Raw genomic sequence first — 18,754 nt, 5'->3', positions numbered from 1 at the left:
TCAAGGGTACACGAGTGGGCCTTCGGTTCGGAAAACCCATCTCGATGATGTTTCGTTGAATGGTTCGCACGGTGACACATTTTGATGGCCCAGCACTGAAATCTTGAGCAGTCTGCGGAAGCATTTCACTTCTGTCACGCTGAACGATTCTCTTTAGTGGTCGTTGGTCCCGTTCCTGCTGAATCTTTTTCCGGCTTCAGCGATGTCGGAGATTTGATGTTTTACCGGAATACCTGATATTCATGGTACACTCTTGAAATGGTCGTACGGGAAAATCACCACTTCATCGCTACCTCGGAGATGCTTTGTCCCATCGCTCGTGCGCCGACTATAACACCACGTTCAAACTCACTTAAATCATGATAACGTGCCAATGCAGCAGCAGTAACCTATCTAACAAATGCTCCGGACACTTATACAGGTGTTGCCGACCGCAGCGCCGTATTCTGCCTATTTACATATATCTGTATTTGAATACGCATGGCCGGCCGCGGTGGTCTAGCGGTTAAGGCGCTCAGTCCGGAACCGCGCGACTGCTACGGTCGCAGGTTCGAATCCTGCCTCGGGCATGGATGTGTGTGATGTCCTTAGGTTAGTTAGGTTTAAGTAGTGCTAAGTTCTAGGGGACTGATGACCACAGATGTTAAGTCCCATAGTGCTCAGAGCCATTTTTTTTAATACGCATGACTGTACCAGTTTATTTGGCGCTCAGTGTAAAAGACATTACGTCAGTGAAGTGATTTCCCGCTTCCCACCATTGCGGTTGCAGTATGTAAGTGTGTTTCAGAGGAAAGGGGAAAATACAATGGTACACCAAAGAAAAAAAAATCTTTTATGATGGCAAGTTTAAGTGAACAACGCGTATCTTTTTTTCCTACTCGGTAAAACGGCTTACCAAAATGATGCTATGGGAAAAACTCAAGTGTACGAGTGGTCTGCTCGATTTAAAAATGGCGACATGTCGACAGGTGACAAACCTCGTTCTGGACGTCCATCAACTGCCAGAATCGACGGAAATATTGAAAAAAAAAACGAGATGTTGTGCTCACAGACCGTCGACAGACAACTGATCAACTGTCAGAGATTGTGCAACAGTTATCTTAAAAAAAGACCCCATATGTGGCGGGAAGGAGACTATTTCTTCCACCATGACAACGCACCTGCATACACAGTCCCTTCCATTAGGCAGTTTTTGCTAAAATGGCATGGTTCCGCTGCCCCACGAACTTTACTCGCCTGACAGGGCTCGTTCGCCTTTTTCTTATTTCCACGTGTGAAAAGTAGCATGAAAGAACACCAGTACAAAACACTGAAGAAGTCAAAAAAAAAAAAAACGAGGGAGGAGTTGTCAGCCATTTCTAAAGATGACTACAAAAAATGTTTCGACCAATGGAAGCACCGGTGGAAGAAATGTATGAGTTGCAATGGAGAGTATTTTGAGGAGCATAAGACTGTTTTGTGCCAACAGCCTTACCGCAGTGGTAACACCGGTTCCCGTCACATCAGCGAAGTTAAGTGCTCTCGGGCTGGGCTAGCACTTGGATGGGTGACCATCGGGTCTGCCGAACGCTGTTGGCAAGCGAGGTGCACTCAGGCAAACTGAGGAGCTACTTGATTTAGAAGCAACGGCTTCGGTCTCACAGACAGACATACGGCCGGGAGAGCGGTGTGCTGATCACACACCCCTCCATATCCGCATCCAGTGACGTCTATGGGCTGAGGATGACACGGCGGCCGGTCGGTAACCGTTGGGCCTTCATGGCCTATTCGGGAGGAGTTTAGTTTAGTTAAAAGACTGTTTTGTATACAATTTGAAAATATGTAGCTTTTAAAAAATAACTGCGGTTGTTCTGAGTACCCCCTAGAATTTGCGCCTACTGCTTGGAGCGAGTTAGCTATGAGCAGGCCGACGATTGGACTCGGCTTTCGCGCAGAAAGTCACACCAATCGCCGCGGAAGCTCCAGTAAATTCCCTCTTGATGCTCTGTAATGTGTTGTTCTTGACAGTTACTACCGCTTTCACCGAACAAGTCCTTTAGCGGAGCAGACTATTACGACGGCTGCATCCACAGACACTCATTACCGTATGTTACGCAGAGACGTAATTACGCGCTTCGTTAGAACCTGCTAGAGCGGAAACCCTCGTGTTGGTTTGAGTACCACTTCTTTATAGGCCTCCAAGACCTGATACAGTCTGCGCTGACAGTATTATTAATATTAACGAGCCCGTTTCGCAGCGTTATGACGAGCGAGTACACATAATACGACAAGTGATAGTCTAGGTGCGTTTATAGTTCAAGTCCCGGTCTACTCATTACGGTGAGCTTTGTGTTGACTTCCGGAATGGCCAGCGCCGCTGGGTTTATTGCTTATCTTAAATGTCAAGCGTAACATTAGTCTAGTTCATATTGCAGGCGGACGAGATTCACGGGTTAACGAACACTCGAGGAGACGGGTGTTCGAATACCGGTGAGGATAAACACAGGCGGACAAAATAGTGAATCACCCAGGAAAGAAGAAGGAAACGAAATTAAACTTCGGGTTAAGGTGGTAGGTGCAAAACATTCTAGGACTTCTTGCCGCGGCAGTTCAGATTAAACCTCAAGCTTTCGAGGATTTCCACCGTTGTCATCCTCAGGAGCAACTGACGGTCAGGATTGCTGCTACGGGAGCCTTGCATAGCCCATAAACAGTTTCCGATTGATCGGTAGTTACGTCATGCTGTCGCCGATGGTGTTAACGTCTGCTTTGTTGGCACCATCGCCATTGCGACGGATACCTCTGGCTCTTTTCTGCTTCGAGAGCTCGCTTCCATGTACCGCTAAGATTTTATCCGTCGTCAGGTTGAAGGTTCTCTCACATATTCTTATTTCCACAGCCTCTTTAATTATAGATTCCCAGTATATGGGAGACTGGCACAAAACTTTAGTTTCGTCAAACAGTATTTTACGTTTCTTTGTGAGGCTGTGCTCACATGTTGCGGATTTCTCCAGCTCCCGATTTTTAATATGGCGTTCATGTTCTGTTCAGCGGTCTGAAACAGTGCGGATGGACTGACCGATGCACTGCTTCTGTATTCACATGGGACGTAAATTCCACGTATTCTGAGGTCAAGGCTGTCTTCACTAGAGCGTAGCATTTCCTGTATCCTCTTAGGAGGTTGGAAAGTAGATCTGATGCCTCGTCTTTCCAAGACTGGATGCAGAGTCGCAGAAGGGAAGGAATGCAATCGATGACTCATCACATGAATGTTCAACATTTCCACGTCTGACTTGACATCATGTGACCCATAGCCGTTCTTTCGGAACATCCGGAACACATAGCTCAGATGATTAATTTCGGAATCCCAGCAGTCCTCGTCAGGAACGTTTTATCCTTTGCGTAGCAGTGTTTTTAAAGCTGCTGCCTTCTAAACTGGACGCTAAGATACAAATCAGTGTCCGCCCGTCTGATTCCGATTGCACCAGAACACCTAAAAACACGCAGCCTCTGGAACGAATCCGCCCGACGGATTAACGATGATGGCCGGTCTTCCGGCCAGCCTGGTTGTGGTTTTTAGGCAGTTTTCCACATCCCACTAGGTGAATACTGGGCTGGTCTCCATGTTCGCCTCAGTTACACAACTCGCAGACATTTGACTATTTCGTGGCTTACACTAAGAGTAGACAGCTGGGGTACACTAATTCTGTCCCGGGGGGGGGGGGGGGGTACGGGGTGGTGACAGGAAGGCCATCCGGCCACCCTCTGCAACTAACACTGCCAAATCCTTAGTAACACAGCCCACCCCATGTTGAAGCGGGACAGAGGCCGAAAGGAAATGAATGAATGAATGAAGGGACCTAAAAACAGCAGCCTCCCCACTTTCTATTTGTCGATGGTGAACTGGATGTTTATATGCATGCTGTTCACATGTCCAAGCAAGTGCTCGAGAACTTCTGCGCCGTGTGGCCAGACCTTAAACGTGTCATCTACATAACGATAGAATGAAGATGGACGAAGCGGATCCGAATTTAGTGTACGTTCCTCAAAACGTTCCATAAAAATGTTGGCCATTGCTGTATACAATGGAGAACCCATAGCCATTCCCTCCGTCATTTCATAAAATTTACCGCCGCACAAGAGGTACGTGGTCGTCAAAAATTACGTGATCAAAAGCAGTCGGTCACCCCCAAAAACATACGTTTGTCGTATTAGGTGCATTGTGCTGCCAGGTACTCCACATCAGTGACCTCAGTAGTCATTAGACATCGTCAGAGAGCAGAATGGGGCGCTCAGCGGAACGCACGCACTTCGAACGTGGTCACTTGGGTTATACATCCGTAAGTGAGGTTTCCACAATCCTAAACGTACGCAGGTCCACTCGTTCCGACGTGATAGTGAAGTGGAAACGTGAAGGGACACATACAGTACAAAAGCGTACAGGCCGACCTAGTATTTTGACTGACAGAGACCACCGACAGTTGGTCGTAATGTGTAATAGGCAGACATGTATCCAAACTGCATCAGGATTCACTGCAAATACTATGACAGTTGTGCGGGAGGTGAGTAAACTTGGATTTCATGGTCGAGCACCTGCTCATAAGCCACACATCATGCAGGTAAATGCCAAACGACGCCTCGCTTGGTGTAAGGAGCGTAAACATCGGACGATTGAACAGTGGAAAAGCGTTGTGTGGAGTGACGAATCACGGTACACAAAGTGGTGAAACGACGGCAGGGTGTGCGTATGGCGATTCCCCAGTAAATGTCGTCTGCCAGCGTGTGTAGTGCCAACAGTAAAATTCGGAGGCGGTGGTGTTATGGTGTGGTCGTGTTTTTCACGTGGCACTATCACATGACATGCCTACATTGATGTTTTAAGCACCTTCTTGTTTCCCACTGTTGAAGAGTAATTCAAGGATGGCAACTGTTCATAATGCACGGCCTGTGGCGGAGTGGCTACACGACAATAACATCCCTTGTAACGGACTGCCCTGCACAGAGTACTGAACTGAATACCAAACAAAACCTTTGGGATGTTTTGGAACGTCGACTTCGTGCCAGGCCTCACCGACGGACATCGATACCTCTCCTCAACGCAGCACTCCGTGAAGAATGGGCTGTAATTCCCCAAGAGACCTTCCAGCACCTGACTGAACGTCTGCCTGCGACAGTGGAAGCTGTCATCAAGGCAACACCATATTGAATTCCAGCATTACTGACTGAGGGGTCACAAACTTGTGAGTCATTTTCAGCCAGGTGTCCGGATACTTTTGATCACCTAATGTACGTACGTAGAAGCGGAATGTGCAACAGTGGGTGTGGTGAAGGGAAGGATTTATAAGCTTTCATTAGATACATGGATGCATGTGTCGGTAGCCAATAGCAATGGATCAGAGGCGATGGAACCCCGCCCTGCCCCCCTCCACTATGTATTGCTCGAGGTGTGGAACATAGATATAAGGCCATTAGGGGCGGTGGGAACACATTAAACTGATTTTCTGGTAGAGATAGTCGGGTTTAAGCGGTATGTGGAAGTAGTTCATAACGTAAGTTGCGGTTACAGCATGATTATAGGGTTAGACATTGTTAGACATCTGCCATAATTGATCTTCGGCATTGCGTGGTGGATCCAACGGAGAGACGCCATGAAACCACACTGACTGTTGCAACTGCTTTCTCCAGGAGGTTAACCGGCACTGACACACCACATGTGCAGTGACTGCTTGGCAGGAGTTCAGCATCCCTGATTTAGTAGAATATGCTAGATTCTACATAAACACAGATGTGTACATAAACGCGGACATCTTCAAAAAGTTCTGCAGTGTACATGTGGGCAGATACTACCACGATCCTACCTTCTATTTATCTGCGCTAGGACTTTCGTGGGATGCAGTGTGCACCTGTTAGCATCAAACTTTTGACCAATATTGATATGCTGCTCTTCTTCGACTGCAATATTCGTAGCGGACTTTGCCAGTGCATGCACAGGTATGTCAAGGTGAATAACCCGCGAACAAGTGACGAAGAATGCAGACCATCTGACGATTTAAGTTACATCCTTTACCTGGATGTAAACAACGCCTACGGGTACACATTGCAACAAAGGCTACTATTTGGAGGGTTGCAATTGACATCCCGAGGGGAAAAAGCCAGACTGAAGGCAAAGATCCGTGGTGTCACTGTGAATGCTTGTGCAGGATATGTTCTGGCGTTAGGACTGGGATATCCTATCCATTTGCATGACGAGCACAGTGACTTACTGCTGTGTCCGGTTCGTCTTGTCCCGCGAAATGGTTCCATTCCGAAACTGTTGGCAAGGCATGGGGAACAAGCAGCGATATATTCTACAGTACAGAAATTTCCAGCAATGTCTCAGGTCGATGATGGAACTCGTTAATATCACCTGTAGCCTCTCCTTCAAGTAGCTTTGCTGGGCCGGCCGGGGTGGGCAAGCGGTTAAAGGCGCTACAGTCTGGAACCGCGCGACCGCTACGGACGCAGGTTCGAATCCTGCCTCGGGCATGGATGTGTGTGCTGTCCTGACGTTAGTTAGGTTTAAGTAGTTCTAAGTTCTAGGGGACTGATGACCTCAGATGTTAAGTACCATAGCGCTCAGAGCCATTTGAACCATTTAGCTTTGCTGGTGGAAGGAGTACATTGATGTAAACACCTGACACAGAACTCTCGCAACTTGTGAGTTTGAAAAAGACTTTTACAAGTTAACAAACAGTTCAGTTTGTTAAAAGAATATCGAGAAATCCATTTCGTTCATCGGTAGGATGGGCGTTATGTCGTATCAGATTACATCACCCCCAATTTTGAATGGGTAACCACATTCAAAATGGTTCAAATGGCTCTGAGCACTATGGGACTTAACATCTATGGTCATCAGTCCCCTAGAACTCAGAACTACTTAAACCTAACTATTCTAAGGACATCACACAACACCGAGACATCACGAGGCAGAGAAAATCCCTGACCCCGCCGGGAATCGAACCCAGGAACCCGGGCGTGGAAAGCGAGGACGCTACCGCACGACCACGAGCTGTGGACGTCAGCACATTCAATGAAGGACTAGTCACTGTGGAGATTCGCTTAGGTTTTGGTGCACTTCACGAAGCCTGCCTACATCGGTGTTTGAGTCCAAGTTTCTCTAAACTTCTTTCTCTATGAGTGTGAAAAGCAAAACTTCGCCGAATCCAAGTTTCTTACGGGTTGACAGTTTCATCTACTGGGCGAAAGGTTGCGATACATATGAAGTAATTAAGTATAGTCCCGGAATATTCGACACATCTGGACATGTGGCCGATAATCCTAGTACAATAGCACCTCAAAACAAGAACATTATCGGCCCCTGATGAAAGGCTAGCCAAACGGGTTGCAGACTGTGGGGTTTGTGAGGCTGAGATCAAAGACGTACACGTACCGCATGGGTACTGGTGCGACCGATAAGCGGGCTATGGGTGTCCATCATGGTGCCTCAAAGACTTTCGCGATCGAAGACTACAATAGGTGTCTGCTCGAGGGCGTTGGCGCTGCTCCACATTTTGTACGACACGTGATCTTCCGATCGAAAGGCCATGAAGCGCATACTGTGTAAGTAGCCTGTTTATATGTTCGTATGTTGGCAGCGCTATAGACTGCATTAATATCACTGGCTAAGCTCTGCCCCCTGGCTAAGAAACTCTATGGCTGGAAGGACTCGCAGTTGAGAGTTAATAGTTAGCAGTGATGCAGGTGTGCAGTGTTAGCAGCTAGCGAGCGGAGGGTTTGGACGTGTGTCCGTCATGGAGATTTAGTATTGGTTGGAAATGGATTGTAAAATGTTGATTGATGTATCTGCTAACGTTTGGGAAATGGATTTATTGACGATTATATAATTTTGGAACTGGATGTCCCATGAGTAAGTTAAAATCTGCTAAATACATTGTTTGCTCTACGACAAAATCTTTCCTTTGCTAACCACATGCTTATTAGTAGTTAGAGACTATAGTAGTTAGAATTTTTTTATTTAACTGGCTGTAGTTATTGCTTGCTGTATTCGCTTTAATTCGTGTCTTGAAGGTTTTCTGTGAGGTAAGCGACTTATGAAACGTATGGGTTATTGTTAGGATCTCTTCTAATTCAGGGTCATCCTTTTGTGTCAATTATTTGCAGATTATTTGCAGTCAGATTGTGTTGCGCCTGTATATTGTGGGCAATAAATGAATGGGATACGTTTGAGTTGTATTTGTCAAGGAAAATTCTGTAGGTCGGTGTAATGATAAAGAAATAGGAATGGGACTGTGCGTTCAGTTTCACTCAGCAGTTTAAGAAGATTCAGTTGCATTCAGCAGCTCCAGAATCTAACGAAGAAGTATCAACTGCACTGCAGCTGAAAGTACGGCTGTCTCGTCATGGCTACAAATGGTTCATCTGCGGAGACAGGATAGGCACCCTACTGTTATCACACGATTCAATAGAATGACGAAGTGTGTTGGTTTTATTCGTAAATAGTTGACTTGGATGTGTGCGGAATAGTTGAATGGTACGCTTGTGTGTGTGTGTGTGTGTGTGTGTGTGTGTGTGTGTGTGTGTGTGCGTGTGTGTGTGTGTGTGTGTGTGTGGTTCAAATGGCTCTGAGCACTATGGGACTTAACTTCTGAGGTCATCAGTCCCCTAGAACTTAGAATTACTTAAACCTAACTAACCTAAGGACATCATACACATCCATGCTCGAGGCAGGATTCGAACCTGCGAGCGTAGCGGCCGCGTGGTTCCGGATTGAAGCCCCTAGAACCACTCGACCACAGCGGCCGGCAAAAGTAGATCACCAAATATATATGACGTAGCAAAAAGTTTTTGAGGTGAAAGAGATAGGTACAGGTGCTTATTGATAATATCTCTAAACAATAGGGCAGAAATATTGTACAAGGAAGTGGAACTAATTTCGAAGGGATTAAATAAATTCAACAAAACAGCAGAACTGACATTAACAGGTAATATAAATTTTATCACCGCCTAACTTCTGCGTCGCTTCGACGGAGTGAAGGGAATGGTGATGGATTCAGAACAAGTACGCGTTGTGGCCAATATCGACAGAGCATACGCCTTTCACCTGCTATTTACCTGCATTGACTGGACAGCGGTGTCGTGATTGTAATATTACAACATTACTGCGTGACCGTCCTCGTCCTTATTCATGAGGCAACCATTCACGTTAACTTTCTTCCCGAACATCCCGGAAAGGGCTCGGCGATAGAACCAGGCAACTAAAAATCGCAATTCTTTTTTGGAGGCACGAGAAATTGGTTACAACATTAAATGTACAGAATACGAGAATTATCCATACATACTTGCTAGAAGGAATAGTTATACAGGGTGATTATAATTAAAGTTTAACTACCAACAGAGATACAGTGTATGGCAAGACAAATTGGTGAACATGCTAATGTGTTAATGCGGAACCGATTTACTTGGGAAAAAAATTCTAATTCTGGCGACCAGCTGTACATCTGGCATTGTCAAGGCAAGAAATAAACACATCAAAAAATTTTTACATCATCCCGGTTCCCAGAACTCCTAAAGACAGACGTTTCGTATGGACATTGAACACAGACACACTCCCTTCGATTTTTCAAAGATATCACTGTATCACTAAACCCGTCCGAGGATGTAAATTACCGTGCATGAGCAGCGCCTATTAGATGGAGGGGGTCCGACAGCCGATCAGTTCGATTCATTCAATGAGGCTGGAGGTACAAGGCTCGTCTTCTGTAGTTCAAGTATGCCTAGACGGTCAACACCGCGGTTCGATCGCGTCTGCGTTATTACTTGCCAGGGAAAGCTCTCAACATGGGAAGCGTCCAGGCGTCTAGGAGTCTGTTGTTCAGACATGGAGGAGATACAGAGAGACAGGAACTGTCGATGACATGCCTCTCTCAGGCCTGTCAATGGCTGTTACTGGAGTGGATAACCGCTACCTACGTATTGTGGCTCGTAGGAAATGTTACAGCTACGAAATCATGTTGGATAATGCTTTTCGTGCAGCCACAGGACGTTGTTTTACGACTCAATCTGTGCGCAATAGGCTGCATGATGCGCAGCTTCACTCCCCACGCGCTGGTCGAGGTCTATCTTTGCAAACACGACAGCATGTAGCGCGGTACAGATAGGCCCAACAACATGCCAAATGGACCGCTCAGGATTGGCATCAAGTTCTCTTCACCGATGAGTGTCGCATATGCCTTCAACCAGACAATCGTCGGAGACGTGTGTGGAGGCAGCCCGGTCAGGGTGAACGCGTTAGACACACTGACCAGCGAGTGCAGCAAGGTGGAGGTTCTTGTTGTTTTAGGATGGCATTATGTGGGGCTGAAGTTCGACGTTGGTGGTCATGGAAGGCACAGTAACGGCTGTACGATACGTGAATGCCATTCTGCGACCGATAGTGCAACCACATCGGCAGCATATTGGCGAAGCATTTGTCTTTGTGGACGACAATTCGCACCCCACACGAGCACATCTCGTGAATGACTTCCTTCAGAATAACGACATCGCTCGACTATAGTGGCCAGCATGTACTCCAGACACGAAGCCTATCGAACATGCGTGGGATAGAGGGCTGTTTATGGACGACGTGACCCGCCAATCACTCTGAGGAATCTACGCCGAATCGCCGCTGAGGAGAGGGACAATCCGGACCAACAGTGGATCATATGCCACGACGAATACAGGCATGCATCAATGAGAGAGGACGTGCTACTGGGTATTAGAGGTATCGGTGTGTACAGCAGTCCGGACCAGCACCTCTGAAGGTCTCGCTGTATGGTGGTACAACATACAATGTGTGGTTTTCATGAGCAATAAAAAGGGCGGAAATGATGTTTATGTTGATCTTTATTCCAATTTTCTGTACAGGAAACGGAGGTGATGGAAAACTTTTTTTTGATGTGTGTACGTATAGAAATGTTCTCCGTGTGTAATGGATTCGGGACGTGGGCAAAGAAGGTGAAAAAATTGTTCAAATGGCTCTGAGCACTATGGGACTTAACATCTGAGGTCGTCAGTCCCCTAGAACTTAGAACTACTAAAACCTAACTAACCAAAGGACACCACACACATCCTTGCCCGAGGCAGGATTCGAACCTGTGACCATAACGGTCATGCGGTTCCAGACTGAAGCGCCTAGAACCGCTCGGCCACTGCGGTCGGCTAAAGAAGGTGAAACAAGTGAGAAATGCAGAATGTTGATGATTTTATTATTAACTATCGCGTACACAATTTTTTCTCTATGAGCATCGGAGACGTCGACGAGACCTTGCATCCGTAAAATGACGTAATCGACAGTTGGTCGCAACAGTTCCGGTGAAATGTGAGCAACGTATTTCTGTGCACTGGCCTTAAGATCAGGTAGAGACCGAAAGTGTCGCTGACAAACGCATTCTTTTACATGTCCCCCGAGCCAAAAGTCACATGGATTCAGACTGCGTGATCTTGCAGGCCCTGTATCAGGAAAACCTCTGGAGGTAACAAGTTCGTGGAAGGTTGCGTTAAGCAGATCTTTCACTGAGCAAGCGACATTTGGTTTTGCCCCATCTAGCACAAAAACAGGTGCGCTCTTGCAAAGCAGGAATCATATGCTGTCACAGTACCCATGACAGGACCTCTAGGTGCATTCTCTTCAGAGAAAAACGGATGGAGATAACGGTGCTTGTGATTACACACCAGACAGTCACAAAAGGCGAGGGCAGTGGCCCTTCCTACACAACATCACAACATTCGGAGTAACAGTGACCACTGTACCCTGTAATGTAAAACGTGCATCGTCACTTCACGGAATATTGGCCGCCCACATCTCATCAACTTTTTTCCATACCAGAAGCCGAAGAGCAAATTCATAACATTGCAGACGATCATTATTTTTCAATTGGATGGACAATTCTCGTGACACTGCACTAGCACTGGCAGTACCTGTGGCGTTTTCTGCATGGTCAGTTACAGCAATAACTTCCATCGGGACAGGAGTCTTTCCTTTTCCCGATACCACATCAAGGTCAGCCGTTTTCCTGAATTTCATTATCATTTTTATACAGCATTCAATGACATAGGATGTGTGTGATGTCCATAGGTTGGTTAGGTTCAATTAGTACTAAGTTCTAGGCGACCGATGACCTCAGAAGTTAAGTCGCATAGTGCTCAGAGCCATTTGAACCATTTGAACCAATGACATAGGACTTCTCCTCAGACATATCAGTTGGCGATACTATTGCAGCACAGCACTGTAACTGCTGTAGATACATACATACATACATACATAAAACTCCGTCCGGAACAGGCCTTGAAAGGCCCAACGGCACCGACTGGCCGCAGTGTCATCCTCAGTTCAAAGGCGTCACTGGATGCGGATATGGAGGGGCATGTGGTCAGCACACCGCTCTCCCGGTCGTATGTCAGTTTACGAGACCGGAGCGGCTGCTTCTCGGTGAAGCAGCACCTCAGTTTGCCTCACAAGGGCTGAGTGCACTCCACTTGCCAACTGCGGCCGTCAGACCGGATGGTCACCCATCCGAGTGCTAGCCCAACCCGACGACGCTTAACTTCGGTGATCTGACGGGGACCAGTGATACCACTGCGGCAAGGCCATTGGCAACGTCATTGATGTAGTTCAAGTAAAGTAGTTTCAATAACAGTGCATGGTCTCTCTTGTCGATAGCCATGCTGTTCGCTCACGTTATGAGTTGTTAGGTGACAAAAATCAAATGGCTGGCTCTGAGCACTATGGGATTTAACATCTGAGGTCATCAGTCCACTAGACTTAGAACTACTTAAACCTAACTAACCGGAGGAAATCACACACATCCATGCCCGAGGCAGGATCCGAACCTGCGACCGTAGCAGCCGCGCGATTCCGGACTGAGGCGCCTACAACCGCTCGGCCACAACGGCTGGCTAGTGTTAGGTGACAATTTGGATGTCATTCCATCAAACAGACAGTGAACAACACCAGTTTTCCACCCGGTGGCCAAAATTGTAACCAATTTATTTCCAGTGTTAATCGGTTCTGCATTAAAGAATTAGCATATCTACCAAGTTTCACTGCCATGCTGTACTTGCAGCCCACACTGGACCTTTGTGAGTGGTTTCACCTTAATTATAACCACCCGGTATATTAAAAATATACTGAGAACTTCAGAGGTTCGACAGCTGTTCCAGGGATATTAAGCTGACTAACACTCAACATATAAAAACGTATGGTATTACGCGAAAAAAGCGGAGACTGCAGAACAAACACTGGGATCATTCGTAAAAAATCTAGGAGCGATTTAAATTCAAACAACCACATAAAAATAACCGTAGGAAGGGTATTTACCAAACTGAGATTCATTGGTAGTGTGCTCGGGAAGCGTAGCCACTAGTGAAGGAGGTACACTATGTGATCAAAACTATCCGGACACCCCCAAAAACATACGTTTTTTTCATATTATGTGCACTGTGCTGCCATCTACTGCCAGGTACTCCATATCTGCGACCTCAGAAGTCATTCTGCTCTCCCACGGGAGAGTAGAATGGGGCGCTCCGCGGAACTCACGGACTTCGAACGTGGTCAGGTGATTGGGTGTCACCTGTGTCGTACATCTATACGCGAGATCTCCACACTACTAAACATGCCGTGGTCCCCTGTTTCCGACGTGATAGTGAAGTGGAAACACGAAGGGTCACATACCGCACAATAGCTCGTCTGTTGACGACAGTTGAAGAGGGTCGTAATGCGTAATCGGCAGACATCTATCCAGACCGTCACACAGGAATTCCAAACTGCATCAGGATCCACTGCAAGTACTAGGACATTTGGGCGGCAGGTGAGAAAACTTGGATTTCATGTTCGAGCGGCTGCTAGTAAGCCACACATCAAGTCGGTAAATGACAAACGACGCCTCGCTTGGTGTAGGGACCGTAAACACGACGATTCAACAGTGGAAAAACGTTGCGTGGAGTGACGAATCACGGTACACAATGTGGCGATCCGATGGCAGGGTGTGGGTATGGCGGATTCTCGGTGAACGTCATCTGCCAGCGTGTGTAGTGCCAACAGTAAAATTCGGAGGCGGTGGTGTTATGGTGTGGTCGTGTTTTTCATGTAGGGGGCTTATTGTTTTGCGTGGCACTATCACAGCAGAGGCTTACGTTGATGGTTTAAGCACATTCTTGCTTCCCACTGTTGAAGAGCAATTCAGGGATGACGATTGTATGTTTCAACACCATCGAACACCTGTTCATAACGCACGGTCTGTGGCGGAGTGGTTACACGACAATAACATCCCTGCAATGGACTGGCCTGCAATGAGTCCTGACCTGAATCCTATAGAACACCTTTGGGATGTTTTGGAACGCTGACTTCGTGCCAGGCCTCACCCACCGACATCGAAACCTCTCCTCAGTGCAGCAGTCCATGAAGAATGGGCTGCCATTCTCAAAGGAAGCTTTCAGCACCTGACTGAACGTATGCCTGCGAGAGTGCAAGCTGTCATAAAGGCTAAGATCCCGGCCGGAGTTGCCGAGCGGTTCTAGGCGCTACAGTCTGTAGCCGCGCAACCGCTACGGTCGCAGGTTCGAATCCTGCCTCGTGAATGGATGTGTGTGATGTTCTTAGGTTAGTTAGGTTTAAGTAGTTAAGTCCCATAGTAATCAGAGCGAAAGGCTAAGAGTGGGCCAACGCCATACTGAATTTCAGCATTGCGGATGGAGTGCGCCACGAACTTGTAAGTCATTTTCAGCCAGGTGTCCGGATACTTTTGATCATGTAGTGTAGCTTACCTAATCATTGTTCGACCAATACTGGAATATTTATCGCCAGTCTCGGACCCGTAGAAGAAAGGCCAAGTTGAGGGAATAGAAAATATCCAACGAAGAGCAGCGCATTTCGTCACAAGTTCGTTTACGAAGAGCGAAAGCGTAATTGAGATGCTCATTCAACTCCAATGGCAAACAATACAAATGCATTGTGCATTAGGATGTGGTTTATTGCTAAAGTTTCGATATCGCACTCTCCTAGAAGACTCAGCCAATATATTGCTTGCTCCCTACGAACATACCGAATAGAAAAGGAAGGTAGAATTAGGGATACTTGAACTCACACGGAGGCTTACCAACAACCGTTCTTCCAGCCCATTACCCATCTGCAGGAAATGACAGTAATAAAGTACGAGCCGCCACACTCCTAAAGGTGGTCTGCGACGCGATGCGTTGATGCAGATGACTACTCACCCTCGGATATTTGCTGGTATACGCAAAAATTACATTGTGGTAAAAAGTTGAAGGAAATCGTTAGTGTTTCAATTTAAGATTATTTTCGTTCGATGTGGGTCGATGAATGCGACTACATTGTCTCTATTCCTGTCTCTGTTTATCCAATGTGGACGTGGAACAGAGGCAGATCAAGCATTTAACAATTAAATTCGCTAACGGTCGTGTAGTTGACATTTTATTTTATTGTTTTTTTTTTATAAAGACATGATTGTTAGAGTAGATACCCCAAATAGTTGCTTATAATAAGTCATCTTTATTTACGACATACTGTTTCAGCTTAATCGCCATTTTCAAGTACGTCTAGATTGATATGACGTCCATATCGCGTCGCTAGTGCACTGTTTTGTAACTGTCACTGCTTTTTAACACTTTGACACCATTGACAATCTTAATAAAGCAGTGACACTTACAAAACAGTCAACTAACGACGCGATATGGACGTCACATCAATCTAGACGTAGTTGAAAATGGCGATTAAGCCGAAACAGTATGTCGTAAATAAAGATTACTTATTATAAGCAGCTACTTGGAGTATCTAACAATCGTGTCGTTATTAGACATATATTACGCTGCCCGCCCTAAAGAAGAAAAAAATACTTTATTTCATTTTTTTACCAATTTCGGCATTCCATTATGCCACCTTCAGGCCCCATATGTATCGCTCAAAAATAAACGATATTGGCATAGTGGGCCATACGTTCGTGGACGTGGTGAATTATAAGCCGTATCCCAAGTGCGTCCTTCGAAGACCTGATAGCATCATACAGTGGCAACGTGCGTCGGTAGTAACTGTTCCAGAAAACTGTCGGTATATACCCATTCTTGCAATGTTTTCAAGCCCCAGGCTCGCCAAAGGTCACAACCCGTCCAGACTGCTGCAGCTTTAGCTGCAGCTATCGAAGACACGTATCCGCAATTCTGAATATGATCAGACCCCAGCTGCAAAATATATTGGTGACAATGAAAATCTGTACCGGACCGGCAATCGAACGTGGAGTTCCCGCCTTACGCGAACGCTCGTCGTAATCGCTTCGGCCATGCTATCACGTCTCCAGGACGGACACATACTTCTGTATGTCACCGCGTGTGTGCGTCATGCACCAGCACAATTGCTGAGAGCCACACTGTAATATCCACGCCTACATTTTATTCAAAATTGCATATCGAATGTGAATGAACATTGATCGTTTTCTCGTAATATTAATAAAAAGGACTTCATCGTTAATAAAATAATAAATAATTATTGTCAATGATGTAATTTAATATTTTGTAAAAAATTATATCTAAGATAATACCCGTGTAAAAAGACAGTAAAAATCTCACTCTTTTGCTATCTATTATTTTTGTAGAAAAATCCTTCTTGCTCGAACTGTTCTACTGATAGGCTGCGATTGATGTCTCGTAACACAGAAGTCTGTAGAAAACTGTATTATGTTGCTAACCAATATTTAAAATTAGAGATTATGTGTTATTGAAATGAATCTTCTTCGTTTGGAGTTGTATTTCATTGTAATTCTCGTTGCGGCACTTCTGTGTACTCGCAAGAGCCCTACACGATATTAGGCAGGCGTACCAATTTCTTTGCCTCTGCAATGTAAGAGAGGTTACAGCTAGAAATTGTATGTACATCTTGAGGTGACGTAACTCACAGCGCGCAAATTACCGACACTGTAATCATGCAGTACTTCTGAACGTATTCATTGCCTTGCAACACAGTTTAAATATACACTCCTGGAAATTGAAATAAGAACACCGTGAATTCATTGTCCCAGGAAGGGGAAACTTTATTGACACGTTCCTGGGGTCAGATACATCACATGATCACACTGACAGAACCACAGGCACATAGACACAGGCAAAAGAGCATGCGCAATGTCGGCACTAGTACAGTGTATATCCACCTTTCGCAGCAATGCAGGCTGCTATTCTCCCATGGAGACGATCGTAGAGATGCTGGATGTAGTCCTGTGGAACGGCTTGCCATGCCATTTCCACTTGGCGCCTCAGTTGGACCAGCGTTCGTGCTGGACGTGCAGACCGCGTGAGACGACGCTTCATCCAGTCCCAAACATGCTCAATGGGGGACAGATCCGGAGATCTTGCTGGCCAGGGTAGTTGACTTACACCTTCTAGAGCACGTTGGGTGGCACGGGATACATGCGGACGTGCATTGTCCTGTTGGAACAGCAAGTTCCCTTGCCGGTCTAGGAATGGTAGAACGATGGGTTCGATGACGGTTTGGATGTACCGTGCACTATTCAGTGTCCCCTCGACGATCACCAGTGGTGTACGGCCAGTGTAGGAGATCGCTCCCCACACCATGATGCCGGGTGTTGGCCCTGTGTGCCTCGGTCATATGCAGTCCTGATTGCGGCGCTCACCTGCACGGCGCCAAACACGCATACGACCATCATTGGCACCAAGGCAGAAGCGACTCTCATCGCTGAAGACGACACGTCTCCATTCGTCCCTCCATTCACGCCTGTCGCGACACCACTGGAGGCGGGCAGCACGATGTTGGGGCGTGAGCGGAAGACGGCCTAACGGTGTGCGGGACCGTAGCCCAGCTTCATGGAGACGGTTGCGAATGGTCCTCGCCGATACCCCAGGAGCAACAGTGTCCCTAATTTGCTGGGAAGTGGCGGTGCGGTCCCCTACGGCACTGCGTAGGATCCTACGGTCTTGGCGTGCATCCGTGCGTCGCTGCGGTCCGGTCCCAGGTCGACGGGCACGTGCACCTTCCGCCGACCACTGGCGACAACATCGATGTACTGTGGAGACCTCACGCCCCACGTGTTGAGCAATTCGGCGGTACGTCCACCCGGCCTCCCGTATGCCCACTATACGCCCTCGCTCAAAGTCCGTCAACTGCACATACGGTTCACGTCCACGCTGTCGCGGCATGCTACCAGTGTTAAAGACTGCGATGGAGCTCCGTATGCCACGGCAAACTGGCTGACACTGACGGCGGCGGTGCACAAATGCTGCGCAGCTAGCGCCATTCGACGGCCAACACCGCGGTTCCTGGTGTGTCCGCTGTGCCGTGCGTGTGATCATTGCTTGTACAGCCCTCTCGCAGTGTCCGGAGAAAGTATGGTGGGTCTGACACACCGGTGTCAATGTGTTCTTTTCTCCATTTCCAGGAGTGTAATATCGAAACTTTTCAAAATTTCGTCTCGCTGAATCACTCCGTAGTGTGATGAACGAGAAAAAAAGTATATCGCCTACTACTTTATCGAAATTCATGCAGTAAAACGTCTCCATCAGGCAAGTTGATTTAATTTATGCTTGTCTAGTATTAATTCTATTCGCAAAACATTTTGCAGACAGTAGCTGCATATACCACTGAAAACAATTTAGTTATACCACACACAAGTTCAGGAGATGTGACGTCATAAACTTTGACATGCATGATAAACTAAATTTTGCGGAAAACGAAGGGCAAACTACCCAGACTATACTCATCCGGTGTTCAGAGCACTTA

Source organism: Schistocerca piceifrons, chromosome 9 (assembly GCF_021461385.2).
Source record: "Schistocerca piceifrons isolate TAMUIC-IGC-003096 chromosome 9, iqSchPice1.1, whole genome shotgun sequence".
In the NCBI taxonomy this organism is placed as follows: Eukaryota; Metazoa; Arthropoda; class Insecta; order Orthoptera; family Acrididae; genus Schistocerca; species Schistocerca piceifrons.
This window is presented reverse-complemented; position numbering follows the sequence as displayed.